The sequence below is a fragment of the Salvelinus sp. IW2-2015 genome, linkage group LG23 (genome assembly GCF_002910315.2).
Source record: "Salvelinus sp. IW2-2015 linkage group LG23, ASM291031v2, whole genome shotgun sequence".
Taxonomy (NCBI): Eukaryota; Metazoa; Chordata; class Actinopteri; order Salmoniformes; family Salmonidae; genus Salvelinus; species Salvelinus sp. IW2-2015.
The window spans coordinates 18373412-18387878 of NC_036863.1; the positions used below are offsets into that span (position 1 = coordinate 18373412).

General features: G+C 42.3%; 1 long non-coding RNA gene across 1 annotated transcript; it reads right to left on the bottom strand.

Annotated features, from left to right (window-relative positions):
* Positions 1 to 274: 274 nt before the first annotated feature.
* LOC139022886 (uncharacterized) lies at positions 275 to 5753 on the bottom strand. Its single transcript, XR_011473955.1, has 2 exons — positions 3738 to 5753; positions 275 to 2614 (listed from the first exon to the last, which is right to left on the bottom strand). It is a non-coding gene; the product is annotated as an uncharacterized lncRNA (long non-coding RNA).
* Positions 5754 to 14467: the final 8714 nt, after the last annotated feature.

Genomic DNA, 14467 nt, shown 5'->3' on the forward strand with positions numbered 1-14467 from the left:
AAAGAGAAGAGAATTAAATAAAACTCAGAAAGTAAAACTCCTATTCCAATATGAGTGTATTCTTTTTAAGATATCTTGTCTCTGGGAACACGGAAAACCCCTTAACCCAAACGTTTACCACAAAACAAAACCTAATAATTATGATAATACACTTAAAATCATTCGTTCTAAATTTCCCCGATGTTTCATGTAACACAACTGTGATAAACGTGTACTGTCCCTTTAAAAACTCCCTGCCAGCCATACCAGGTTGCGAGTCGTTCATTGTTCCCCATAATGAAAACAGATCACGTTTAGAATACGTTTACTTATTGTTCGAATTCTCTGGTGTTACCTAAACAAAAACCAATAACTTTCAGCAACTTTTGAAAAGTATCTCAAAGCTATAATGTACACATTTTCCCTCTAAATGACACAACCAATTTCTCTAGCATAATTTAATACGGCCACACCCGGTGGGGAAAGTAACCATTTTATCCCGTTCCTCCTATAATACTCAATGCTAAATCAAAGTTGTGGTTAAATATATGGATTTGCCAATCATTATCAAATGTTAAATATACAGATTTAGTACTTTTATCAAATAGTTAGTATAGTTCAAAATAAGATATGCGTTTACTAGCGCTCCAACCTGTGTTCAGAACGCAGCAACTAGCCAATATAATACCAAAATGACTTCTTATTCATGCCTCTAGGCAAAACATCTAGTTACCCCAACTAAGTTTGGCAGCAAAACTATCGTATAAGTAAAATCGACTTCTCAACTTTCTCCATTCCAAAGTGTAAACCTTACCATATACTTCGCTAAATTTATATCGCATGTCAGCCAATCATAACAATAATATCCTTAGTCTGTAAATTTAACCTAATAAGTTATTAAATTATTCCTCTCTACTCCGAATTTGTTTTAAGTTTTTCTCCTGTCACGCATTCAAACAGGCTCCCGTTGCTGGGGACCGTTGAGTGCTCCAATACTGCAATCTTCTGTCCATTCTCTGTATAGCTCTCCACCCCAAACTATTCTAAGAGTTATGAGTGTGTGGAGGAATATCACAAATAAGGGCCAGATATCCCTAGTCTTGCCCAGGGAGGAGAAATGTCCCTCTAAGGGCGATGTTCCTTTATCAGGGGAGGCGGAGTTTTGATGCCGCATCACCTGAGTCAGGAATGTCTTCATTTGGAATCGAATTTAAGCTGTTTAAATCAGCTCTGACTTCTGTCAGTGTTCTAGAAGGGATTGGGGCTGGAGTGCAATGTGTGAGGTGGTGCCAAGGTGCGCCTGATTTACCTTTGACCTGGACTGAGTGTGAAGTAACCTCCCTCACTTCGTACTGTCCAGTCCACCTGGGTCTAGCCACTTTCTCTTGTGGACTTTAACCACCCAGTCACCAATTTTTTACCTTCCGTGGTGCCGGATCTCTCTCAGCTCCCTTCTTGGACCTTGTGAATCTGTTTGGAGAGAGCTGCAGAAAGTTCCGTCAATTATCAGACCATTACAATTTGTTGTACATCAAGGGCGGGCATATGACCTCCCTCCCTTGGTGAACCAGGCATGAGGAGAGAGATGGGTGCCTGCACCTGGCGAGGCTCTCATGGCCATCAATGCCAGGGGCAGGGCTTCAACCCAAATCAACTTCAAACCTGCACATACATTTGATTGGCGCGTTTCACGAGGCTTTTGACATCGTGGCCTGTACACTAACCCAAACTTGTGCACAATACCCAATCTTTCCTCCACCTGTCTCAGGTGTTGGTTACTGAAATGGGACCGTTTGTCGGATCTGATTTGCCTTGGAACTCCATACCTTGGTATGAGTTCGGTTTGGAGCCACTTAATGATCGATTTTGCATCCTCCCTTGCTGTTGGCATTGCCTCAACCCATTTAGAGAACCTGTCTACCATAACTAACAGGTACCTTTTTCCATTTGTCACATTGTCTTGCCCATATCTGTGTAATCTATGCTGATGTCTGCTAACCCATTGTGGTCCAACAGTATGGACTGCTCCATGAGCATACTTGAGTCGGTGTATGATGTTTACAGTCTTTCCTTCAGCTCTTTCCAGAGCTTGTGTCAACCCTATGATTTCAGCTAACTGGGCTGATGCAGGTGTGTGATGATGGCGATTCCAAAGTCACATGTGATCTATCCGGGAGCTGCTGCACCATTGCGTATGCTGCTATGTTCCCTTCCTCTCCTCTATGCAGCATCCATCTGTGTATAACCATAGGTCCGGGTTGGTGAGTGGTTCGTTCCCCAGGTCAGGTCTCAGTTTCAGTTCTTGTGCAGCTCTTTCTGCACAGGAGTGGGGCAGACCTTCTTCAGCATTGAGTGCGTCTGCCATGTTTTTGTCAGTGTTGACAAATGTGATGTGTGTTGGTTGCATTTATTCTGGATTTTCGTTTTTCTTTCAGCGCTGAACGTGAATTCTTTCTCATCAGATATGCTGCAACCCATGGTGGGTGTGGATTTCCAAATGTATGGCACATTATCATGTGGGCTGTTTTTCCAATAGCTTTTGCCACTGCAGCCACATACCTGGAGCATGTGGTTTGTCCTTCTTCAATGTGGTCCAGTTTGGAGGAGTGATACATCAACACTCTACTCTCCCCCTCTAGGTTCTGGAAAAGGATGGATGATGTAAATCCTTCTTTTTCAGAAACATCCAGATGGAACTTGTTTTTTTAGTCAGGTGCTGTTAAGGCTGCTGCCACTTAGAGATCTGTTTTCAAGAGTGCAAAAGCCTTTGATGGTACGAGCCCTCTCCACGTTCAACATCTTCTATCATAGATCTGGCCCGTGCCAGTGACTCCCTGAGGTCTCGCTCCTTCTCCTCTTCATCTTGTCCTGTTCTGTTCTCACCTTCATCGTCCTTGCTGTGGTTCCCTCTTAATGAGGCCCCAGAGGAACATTGTCCTGGTGGCGACCATGACCCTTCAGAGACTATTTGACTATCCCCCCGTGTTCTGTTTCTGAACCAGTCTGGGTTTGGAGTGGAAGAAAACTGAATCAGCTCTCTGTCTTCTYTCTTCAAAGGGCCTGGTTGAGACCCACCACCCCGTCCTTGTGGGTAGGTTGGTAGAGACTCACCGTGTCCCTGTAGTGAGGCGGAGTTCGAACCCCCCCCACGTCCCTGTGTGTATGCTCTATCCCTTTCCTCCCTGTCTTGATGATCAGGCCTCTCTTCACACACGAGTTGCCCTTCTTGGATCCCCAAAGTCATGCTTCCTTTTAGGTGTCCTTCATGCACCACAAACACTGGTGCCTGTACCACAGCAGAGGTCAAAAAAGGGTTTTGAGGGAGGTGAGTGAATGGATTTTGAAAATAGGGAGGTGGTGTTTTTTTCTCTCCCTGTGGCAGTTCTGGGTATAGATGGGTGGGGGCCGATGGGGTTGCTGTGGTGGTAGGTGGGGCATTATTATTGTTGGGCCTGCCCTCTTTGGTGTCAGTTGGGGCTTCAGTGGCCACCCCCATCATATCAGGTTTCCTGTAAGGGAGTGCTCTTCTAATTTCTTCAATTGCCCAAATTCCTATTTTCAGCTCAGCCTCTGCTCTTTCCCTATGCTTTGTTCCTTCCTTTTTAAATAAGTGACTCTTATTCTTTTCAACTTCACTTTCTATCCCTTCCTTCACTACTTCCTCTAATTCCTTCTCCATAGTGAGGAGTTGCCCTTTTGATGGGGCCACCCCACTGAGGTATCCTGCCTGTGTCCATTTTAGCCTCACTCCTTCCCACACCTTCTTAACTTCCTTATACTGCATCTTTCCCCCTGATCTATCTTTCATTCTCTGATCTAAGTATTCATTGAATTTGTGTTTGGGGACGGTGGTCGTGGCCATTTTGTCGTTAAGCTATGTCTGGCTCTATGCTATTTTGGTGCACTTAGCCCATCACTGGCCAAAACTAGCAATGTATCTCTGGTGCTGACACAGTCTTATCTCTGGTGTCTGTCTCCCCCTTGTGTACAAAGAATTTTATTGCTTTATGTTTGGCGAATTAATTAAATACTTTCCCAAAGTATTTCGGCAATATCCTTTTGGACACTCTACTAGTATTATCTAGCGCTTCTATTTTAAATATAATAATAATTTTAGGAACTTTTTCAACAGTTATTATTCGTTTTCACTTTTTCGATTATTTAAATACTTTGCCAAAACATTTCAGAAATGTCCTTTCGGGACATTATATTAGTATATTCAAGCGTTTCTAGAATAAATATTTAATTAATTCTAGGACTCATTTTTCTCAAAAACGAATTAAAAAACTGAAAACTCAAAAACTAACTTAATTAATTAAATACTTTCCCAAAGTATTTCAAACGTGTCCTTTTYGGACAATATATGGTGTATCCTAGCGCTTCTAGAATAATTATCAACTGAATTCTAATTCTTAAATCAATCCCAACAGCACGGGAGAGAAAATTCAAGTCAACTTCTCAACAGAAAATAACTGCTTCCCAGTAGACACGGCGGTCACTTCAACACAGCCTCAACTTAGCATATGGCTAATAGTAGCAATCGGCCTCGTGGAACGTTCAATCACTCACATTGATTTGGTGTTATCGACTAGTCTCGGTTCTGCTCATGCAACTTATTTCATATTTCATCATTTAATTTCATCAATTCCTCACTGGTATATCAGACTACTTGGAATACATTTCAGACAAAATTCATMTAATTCCTCACTGTTATCAGACTACTTGGAATACATTCAGAACACGCATAGCCTTCTGTCTACTGGAATGCCAACTCCAGTAGGCTCAGGTTCGCTATTCAATTCCTCACTGGTATATCAGACTACTTGGAATACATTTCAGACAAAATTCATTTAATTCCTCACTGTTATCAGACTACTTGGAATACATTCAGTTAATTCCTCACTGTTATCAGACTACTTGGAATGGGATTTTTAACGCAGATATCCTTACACCATGCCTTAGATTCTAGACAATTCCACATAAATTTAACAACAATTCACACTCACCTCAGTACTTCTGATCATTGAATTTAGATATTGGCTATAATACAATATACAGATTTTGATTAAACAGGCATCTGCTTACCTTTTTGTTTCGAGCTCTTTTGATCAGTTTCCTGGGTGAGTTGAACCGCGATTCTCCTTCAAAAAAGGTCACCTCTCCTTCTCGAATCTTTCTCCCACGCGTCTCCTGTCTGATCAACTTTCTATGGACCGAAATCAAAGGTGTCTAATTACCATCCTCTGCTTACCAAATTCTGTTGATAAAACGTTTACTTGAGACAGGAGAACAAGTGGAGACATAGGACGAGGTGGATAATTTTATAATAAGGCCGTTTTATTCAAGTGTAAAGATATCAGGCAAAAACGTGCACGGCCCCTTTCTGTCAGATTCTTATGAAATCGTCGGAGAAGAGGCCGCTCTACACAGTACATACAGATTATATAGACAACTAGTAAAGTAGGTTGATCTTGAAGTCTGGCCTTCCGATTGGTCGATCTGGGTCGTGGGTAATCCTGTTCGGCCTGATGTCGACGTTTCCATTGGCCCTTCCCACAGTTCATTGTCTTATAGTCTCATCCTTGAGCATAATGCATATGCATCTGTTTTAACAGAGTCCTATTCATGGGGGAGGGTTGAGTATGTGGGTCTGTAGTTACTTAACAAGGTACAAAAGTGGGGGTATAGTGGGGGATGGGTGGATGTTGTGCCAAGTTATAGCTTATGTTGAGAAGTGGTTAAAACAAGTTACCAGTATCTTATACAATTTCTTACACGCCCTCTGGGTTATTGGATGCGTCCATAGGAATACCAGAAAAAAAATGATTTTCACGCATGCTACGACTTTGTATGTCTAGTAGCGTCTCCTTCATCACCCTGTTTTCCCTGAGTAGACAATCCATGTTGGAATCGTGTATTTTTACCTTGGCTGTGAGTGTCTTGTTTTCTCTTTGGAGCTTGAGAATTTCACTCTGGCTGAACTCCAAACTCCCCCTCAGTCCTGCTACCTCCTCACACATTACACATTTTCCATTGTTGCATGGGTTCCAGCCAGAGCACTAGCCTCTACCTCAATGGTAAGTAAATTGTCCGTGTCTGTAGATGAATCTGTTTCTTTTTTTTGTTGGGTTAAAGTTTTATTTTGTGAGGTGGTTGGATCTTTCCACGAAGGAGTATGTTGTTCCTCCATAGTGTAAAGCTGTTGGTACTCGTCGATTTCCCTCAGGATCTGCTTGGTATCCAGATTGGCTCTATACTGCAACCAGTTGTTTTACGAAAAGATAGTCTTTCCCACGACAGACGACAGGTGTCTGTAGTACAGCCAGCTAGCACTCGCGGAATCCACGCAAAAAAAAAAAAAAAGGGAACACAAACTTGCAATCCCAGCCGTAAAGGCTAACCGTGTTGTGGAATCCTTAGTAACACAACTTTAGATCGGATTAAAATCGATTTAATGAAAAGGTTTGAGTGTAGACAGTACAGTGTCCTGTTGCGCGCTCTGATGACGTCTCTCTCGTGAAAAAGGTGCATTTAATAACTTGCTTTTTACAAATTTGCCCTTGTCAGTTATTGAATATTCTTTCTTTGGGCAACATTTTGAAAGTGCCAACATTTGTTCTACTCTTAGGGAAAAGGGCATACTACTGCTTATGATTGGCAACAATGTGGTGTCAATGATTTCATGATTTGTTACACCCTTTAAGTTTGTCCATTTTGACTTTCGCTAGTAAAAGGTACCCCATAATCTTGAACATCATTTACTTTTTTGTTGTTGTCTTGTTTTCTGAACTGTAGACATCCATATGACATTATGCACTTTCAGAGCAGGGAGGTCCATCCAACAGATGTGGCTGTCTGCCAGGACTTCTAGGCTTGGCCATCTGGACTTTGAGTCTTTGGTCACTTCAGGTTGGTCTTGCCCAGGCATGTCAAAGGCACCATCCTCTTGCCATCCTCCAGATTGCAGTGTGTTTTCAGAAGAGCACTCGGCACAGCTTGATCTCTGTGATCAAATGGTCATCACGGAGGAAAATCACCACATTCACCTCAAACTCTACAGAGGAACAAAGAATTGCACGTGTCAGTCATCGGTAAACCACTCATAAAAATTGACACTGTTGCACTATTTGACCTGTATTTATTACAGGTTCCCTCACCGACATTAAAGTTGGTAGTCTTGAGGGTAGGGCAGGTAAGAGCCTGGGGAAGACCAAGGGGAGGCTGTGAAAGACGTCTCCCCTCTGCTATCTGGATATCTCTGGCATAACCCTCAGCTAAGCCTGGCGCGGACGGAGAAAAATAGGCTATTCATCTCTTTAGAGAGGGTAGGAACTAGGGGTCTATTTGGAAAACGGTGCCCTTGGTGAACTGCTCAACTAGAGCCCTGTTCAGACACATCTGGATTGGTGAATGCAAAAATAATGTGCATCTTTCATTAATTCAATAACGGAACAGTCCAGATGAATGATTCCCTCAGACAGCAGAATGTATTCTACCAGGGCCCGGCTCTCTAAATTGATAGGCTCAATAGCGTCAGACTCACCGCAGAGCAATACTCTTGATGGCCACAGAGCTCTCCACCACCAGTTATTACGCAGTTGGTGGCCCCGGATCAGGGGCTTCATTTACAACCGTTGTGTAAATTTCTGTGTGCCCCATTTCTGAAAAGTGCTCACGTACAAAAATATTTAGATTAATCAACTTGGCGCTCGCAAACAATGTTTTCCTGTCGTAAAACTGTGCCTGGAAAACACCTCCGTTCTCCTTTTTATTGTGACGATGCCCTTTTAATTTGCTGTATAATTTTGAACTAATTGCATTAGACCACAGCATGCAAAAGATTAATTGTTGTTCAATATTTAGTTTATCAATCAACTGGTCTCGGAGAATTTCATATTCTGTACGTAAATCCATTTAGTATGTTACGGTTTGTATGGTATGTATTAATGTGTGGAGAGCCATCCATTTCATATCCGTGTTTCTACACCTGCATTGCTTGCTGTTTGGGGTTTTAGGCTGGGTTTCTGTACAGCACTTTGTGACATCAGCTGATGTAAGAAGCTTTATGAATAAATTTGATTTGAAATGTATAAATAAATTTGATATGTTACAAATTGCTAAACGTATGCTAACATTAGCTAGGCGTTAAGTTTAGGAGTTGCATGCAATGACAACAAGCTCAGTCCGATGATGCTGTGACACACCGCCCCACACCATGACGGACCCTCCACCTCCAAATCGATCCTGCTCCAGATTACAGGCCTTGGTGTAACGTTCATTCCTTCAACGATAAACGCGAATCCGACCATCACCCCTGGTGAGACAAAACCGTGACTCGTCAGTGAAGAGCACAGCCAGTCCTGTCTGGTCCAGCGACGGTGGGTTTGTGCCCATAGGCGACGTTGCTGCCGGTGATGTCTAGTGAGGACCTGCCTGCCTTACAACAGGCCTACAAGCCCTCAGTCCAGCCTCTCTCAGCCTATTGCGGACAGTCTGAGCACCGATGGAGGGATTGGGCATTCCTGGTGTAACTCGGGCAGTTGTTGTTGCCATCCTGTACCTGACCCGCAGGTGTGACGTTCGGATGTACCGATCCTGTGCAGGTGTTGTTACACGTGGTCTGCCACTGCGAAGACGATCAGCTGTCCGTACTGTGTCCCTGTAGCGCTGTCTTATGCGTCTCACAGGGACCCTGGGCATCTTTCTTTTTGGTGTTTTTCAGAGTCAGTAGAAAGGCCTCTTTACTGTCCTAAGTTTTCATAACTGTGACCTTAATTGCCTACCGTCTGTCTGTAAGCTGTTAGTGTCTTAACGACCGTTCCACAGGTGCATGTTCATTAATTGTTTATGGTTCATTGAACAAGCATGGGAAACAGTGTTTAAACCCTTTACACTGAAGATCTGTGAAGTTATTTGGATTTTTAAGAATTATCTTTGAAAGACAGGGTCCTGAAAAAGGGACCATTTTTTTTGCTGAGTTTAGTTGCAAAGTAGCTAAAAAAGTAGTAGTTGCTAAAGTTGTCCTTGAGATTCAAACACACAGCCTTTAGGTTGGTAGACCTTTTAGTTTTTGCCTCAAGTAACCTTTTATGTCTTAAGTAAACCTACTAATTATAAGATATCATACTAATATTGGTGTTCCGGATTTACATTTAGTATGTTTAGTCTGTGAAATCAGGCTGTATGAAAATATTGAGTTGCTATGTCCTGCCTTTTGTATAGTCTCTGAGATTAAATAGGCAAACACACCTAATTAATTGACAAATTGAATCAGGTGTGCTTGTTCAGGGTTACAATAAAAATGTGTACTGTTGTGGGTACTTGAGGATCAGGGTCGGGAAACTGTTGTAGCCTACCCATGCTCTCATATTGTATATAAACTACAGGTCTATTTACTGTGTTGGCAGAATGTTTTAATATTTAGCAATTTATGCTGTATCTGTGTCCGTTTCTGAAATGGAAGGCAATGGCAAATTGTCGTGGACTTGTCAGCAGAACGTTTGAATCGACTTTTCCCCCAACCTGAATATGATTAACTGCCTGCGAATTCTTAAATATTTTAGGGCAGGCTACAAATATAATGCAATTACAGTAGTTTTATTTATCGTTTTTGTTCTGCCTGACTTTATAGTAAGCCTAATACTGATAGCCTATTCATTACTGCATTGTTGCGAAAGAGCAAAAAAAAAAGGCATTTCACTGTACTTGTGGACGTGACAAAAACGTAACTTGATACATAAGCCTACTTCAATGTAAAAGATCAGCTGTTAATTTTGCCTGTATACTGGTATAAACCACGCTGTCTATAAGGTTGCAAAACTTGAAATACAGGTCTACTACTAGGTCCAATTAAATTAGATGCACATGGTAATTTGTTGTATGGCCCCACAATCCATGTCTCAATGCTTAAAAATCCTTTAACCTGTCTCCTCCCCTTCATCTATACTGATTGAAGTGGATTTAACAGGTGACATCAATAAGGTAAATGAAAGAGCAGGTGTTCCTAATGTTTTGTACACGTTGTATATTGAAGAAAATAAGGAGAAACTACAGACCTGTTTATTATTATAGTTACATGAAACTTAAAATCATGCAATGTCATCAGATCATGTTACTTGTTTACATGCTGCTGCGCGTTTTGTTGCCAACCTTTGCTACCTGACAACTTGGCGGTTTAATTACCGTTTATATTTTTAGTTTTTCCCTCACTCAACTTTTTCACTCCGGACGTTTTATTGTTCGTCAGGACTTCCAACAGCCGAAGCTAAGTAGTAACATGAACATGATGCCTTCTAATTGCAGTCGCTGTACTCATAATATACAGGAGAACAATCGCCTTATACAGTATACACAGTATACAGAAAATACCCGAGCTCTGAAGCAAGCTTCCAGAAAATTGGAACGGAAATGGCGCCACACCAAACTGGAAGTCTTCCGACTAGCTTGGAAAGACAGTACCGTGCAGTATCGAAGAGCCCTCACTGCTGCTCGATCATCCTATTTTTCCAACTTAATTGAGTAAAATAAGAACAATTCCGAAATTTCTTTTTGATACTGTCGCAAAGCTAACAAAAAAGCAGCATTCCCCAAGAGAGGATGGCTTTCACTTCAGCAGTAATATATTCACAAACTTCTTTGAGGAAAAGATCATGATTTATTAGAAAGCAAATTAGACTCTTCTTTAAATCTGCGTATTCCTCCAAAGCTCAGTTGTCCTGAGTCTGCACAACTCTGCCAGGACCTAGGATCAAGGGAGACACTCAAGTGTTTTAGTACTATAGCTCTTGACACAATGATGAAAATAATCATGGCCTCTAAACCTTCAAGCTGCATACTGGACCCTATTACAACTAAACTACTGAAAGAGCTGCTTCCTGTGCTTGGCTCTCCTATGTTGAACATAATAAATGGCTCTCTATCCACCGGATGTGTACCAAACTCACTAAAAGTGGCAGTAATAAAGCCTCTCTTGAAAAAGCCAAACCTTGACCTAGAAAATATAAAAACACTATCGGCCTATATTGAATCTTCCATTCCTCTCTAAAATGTTTGAAAAAGCTGTTGCGTAGCAACTCACTGCCTTCCTGAAGACAATGTATACGAAATGCTTCAGTCTGGTTTTAGACCCCATCATAGCACTGAGACTGCACTTGTGAAGGTGGTAAATTACCTTTTAATGGCCTCAGACTGAGGCTCTGCATCTGTCCTCGTGCTCCTAGACCTTAGTGCTGCTTTTGATACCATCGATCACCACATTCTTTTGGAGAGATTGGAAACCCAAATTGGTCTACACGGACAAGTTCTGGCCTGGTTTAGATCTTATCAATTTGTCTCTGTGAATGGTTTGTCCTCTGACAAATCAACTGTAAATTTCGGTGTTCCTCAAGGTTCCATTTTAGGACCACTATTGTTTTCACTATATTTTACCTCTTGGGGATGTCATTCGAAAACATAATGTTAACTTTCACTGCTATGCGGATGACACACAGCTGTACATTTCAATGAAACATAGTGAAGCCCCAAAATTGCCCTCCCTAGAAGCCTGTTTCAGACATAAGGAAGTGGATGGCTGCAAACGTTCTACTTTTAAACTCAGACAAAACAGAGATGCTTGTTCTAGTTCCCAGGAAACAAAGAGATCTTCTGTTGAATCTGACAATTAATCTTGATGGTTGTACAGTCATCTCAAATAAAACTGTGAAGGACCTCGGCGTTACTCTGGACCCTGATCTCTCTTTTGACGAACATATCAAGACTGTTTCAAGGACAGCTTTTTTCCATCTACGTAACATTGCAAAAATCAGAAACTTTCTATCCAAAAATGATGCAGAAAAATTTATCCATGCTTTTGTTACTTCTAGGTTAGACTACTGCAATGCTCTACTTTCCGGCTACCCGGATAAAGCACTAAATAAACTTCAGTTAGTGCTAAATACGGCTGCTAGAATCCTGACTAGAACCCAAAATTTGATCGTATTACTCCAGTGCTAGCCTCCCTACACTGGCTTCCTGTTATTAAAGCAAGGGCTGATTTCAAGGTTTTACTGTTAACCTACAAAGCATTACATGGGCTTGCTCCTACCTATCTTTCCGATTTGGTCCTGCCGTACATACCTACACGTACGCTACGGTCACAAGACGCAGGCCTCCTAATTGTCCCCAGAATTTCTAAGCAAACAGCTGGAGGCAGGGCTTTCTCCTATAGAGCTCCATTTTTATGGAATGGTCTGCCTACCCATGTGAGAGACGCAGACTCGGTCTCAACCTTTAAGTCTTTACTGAAGACTCATCTCTTCAGTGGGTCATATGATTGAGTGTAGTCTGGCCCAGGAGTGTGAAGGTGAATGGAAAGGCTCTGAAGCAACGAACCGCCCTTGCTGTCTCTGCCTGGCCGGTTCCCCTCTCTCCACTGGGATTCTCTGCCTCTAACCCTATTACAGGGGCTGAGTCACTGGCTTACTGGTGCTCTTCCATGCCATCCCTAGGAGGGGTGCGTCACTTGAGTGGGTTGAGTCGCTGACGTGGTCTTCCTGTCTGGGTTGGCGCCCCCCTTGGGTTGTGCTGTGGCGGAGATCTTTGTGGGCTATACTCGGCCTTGTCTCAGGATGGTAAGTTGGTGGTTGAAGATATCTCTCTAGTGGTGTGGGGGCTGTGCTTTGGCAAAGCGGGTGGGGTTATATCCTGCCTGTTTTGCCCTGTCCGGGGGTATCATCGGATGGAGCCACAGTGTTTCCTGACCCCTCCTGTCTCAGCCTCCAGTATTTATGCTGCAGTAGTTTGTGTCGGGGGGCTAGGGTCAGTCTGTTATATCTGGAGTATTTCTCCTGTCTTATCCGGTGTCCTGTGTGAATTTAAGTATGCTATCTCTAATTCTTTCTTTCTCTCTCTCGGAGGACCTGAGCCCTAGGACCATGCCTCAGGACTACCTGGCATGATGACTCCTTGCTGTCCCCAGTCCACCTGGCCGTGCTGCTGCTCCAGTTTCAACTGTTCTGCCTGCGGCTATGGAACCCTGACCTGTTCACCGGACGTGCAACCTGTCCCAGACCTGCTGTTTTCAACTCTCTAGAGACAGCAGGAGCGGTAGAGATACTCTCAATGATTGGCTATGAAAAGCCAACTGACATTTACTCCTGAGGTGTTGACTTGTTGCACCCTCGACAACTACTGTGATTTGAACATCTTGGCCATGTTCTGTTATAATCTCCACCCGGCACAGCCAGAAGAGGACTGGCCACCCCTCATAGCCTGGTTCCTCTCTAGGTTTCTTCCTAGGTTTTGGCCTTTCTAGGGAGTTTTTCCTAGCCACCGTGCTTCTACACCTGCATTGCTTGCTGTTTGGGGTTTTAGGCTGGGTTTCTGTACAGCACTTTGATATATCAGCTGATGTAAGAAGGGCTATATAAATACATTTGATTTGATTTAGATTTATTATGATGATTGATCTCACCCGACAGCGCACAATGAATTCATTGGTCTTGCTCAGGTCTTTGACCAACAAAGAGCGCTTCATGTCACAAGTGGGTGTACTGAGAACAAACACCATACAATAGCAACAATTGTAACAAGGCTTTTGTGGATACAAATCAGACTTGGTACCTTACAAGATATTGTCAGGAGAAACAGGCACATTGATTGTTGAAAGCCTGCCTTAAAATAAAGCTGGATACTTTTTCCAGTGATGGAAATGAGACTGACAAGTCACCCCCCCATGAGGTTCCTCTCATCAGTACTCACTGTATTCTAATATTAGACTCCGTACAGAGCCTCCCCTCTGTCCTTTGAAAGCATCGCTTATTCTGGAAAGAAATAAAACACCTAATCTACTAGCTAGTGTTGTTTCAAAACATCCAAATTTAGGTTTCCAATGGTAAATGCTCTTATTGGACAAAAATGAAGCCTGTGAATAGAAGAAGATGTAGCCTGTTAGAGATTTTATTTCCCCAGTCAAAAAATAAATAAAAATTAAGCATTGAGCTATAACAAATGTAGGTCTACACCGCATCAATTTTGCAGACAGAGAGCATGTCTCGGTCCTTTCTGCAGCTTGAATAATTCAGGGGACCAATTTTTTTTATTTAACTACAATGTCCCTGTATTTTTACTCCAGCAAAATGAAAATGACAGCTCTTTCAGCTTCTCTGCTAAAAATATTATTTAATTGCTTAGGCCTATACATCTGCAGTGATGAAAACATGTTTTTTTAAGAAAACATTGTCTTCACTTTAGTTTATTTTTGTGGTTTCCTAGAGATGACACAACCGACTGGAACAAAGGAAGTGTCAATCTGTGCCTCTTTGTCTATAATTACACCTCGTTAGCTACATTAAGCAGCAGATACAGAGAGGTTTACAATCACCGTTCTAGTTTTTTTCCAGATGGCATGACAATAAAAGGGGTATTTTAAGTCCACAGGTGATAAGCGTGAGGCTCGGATTCATTCCTTCTATTATTTCGCTCTTCACCACGGTGTGAACCAGAACTATTC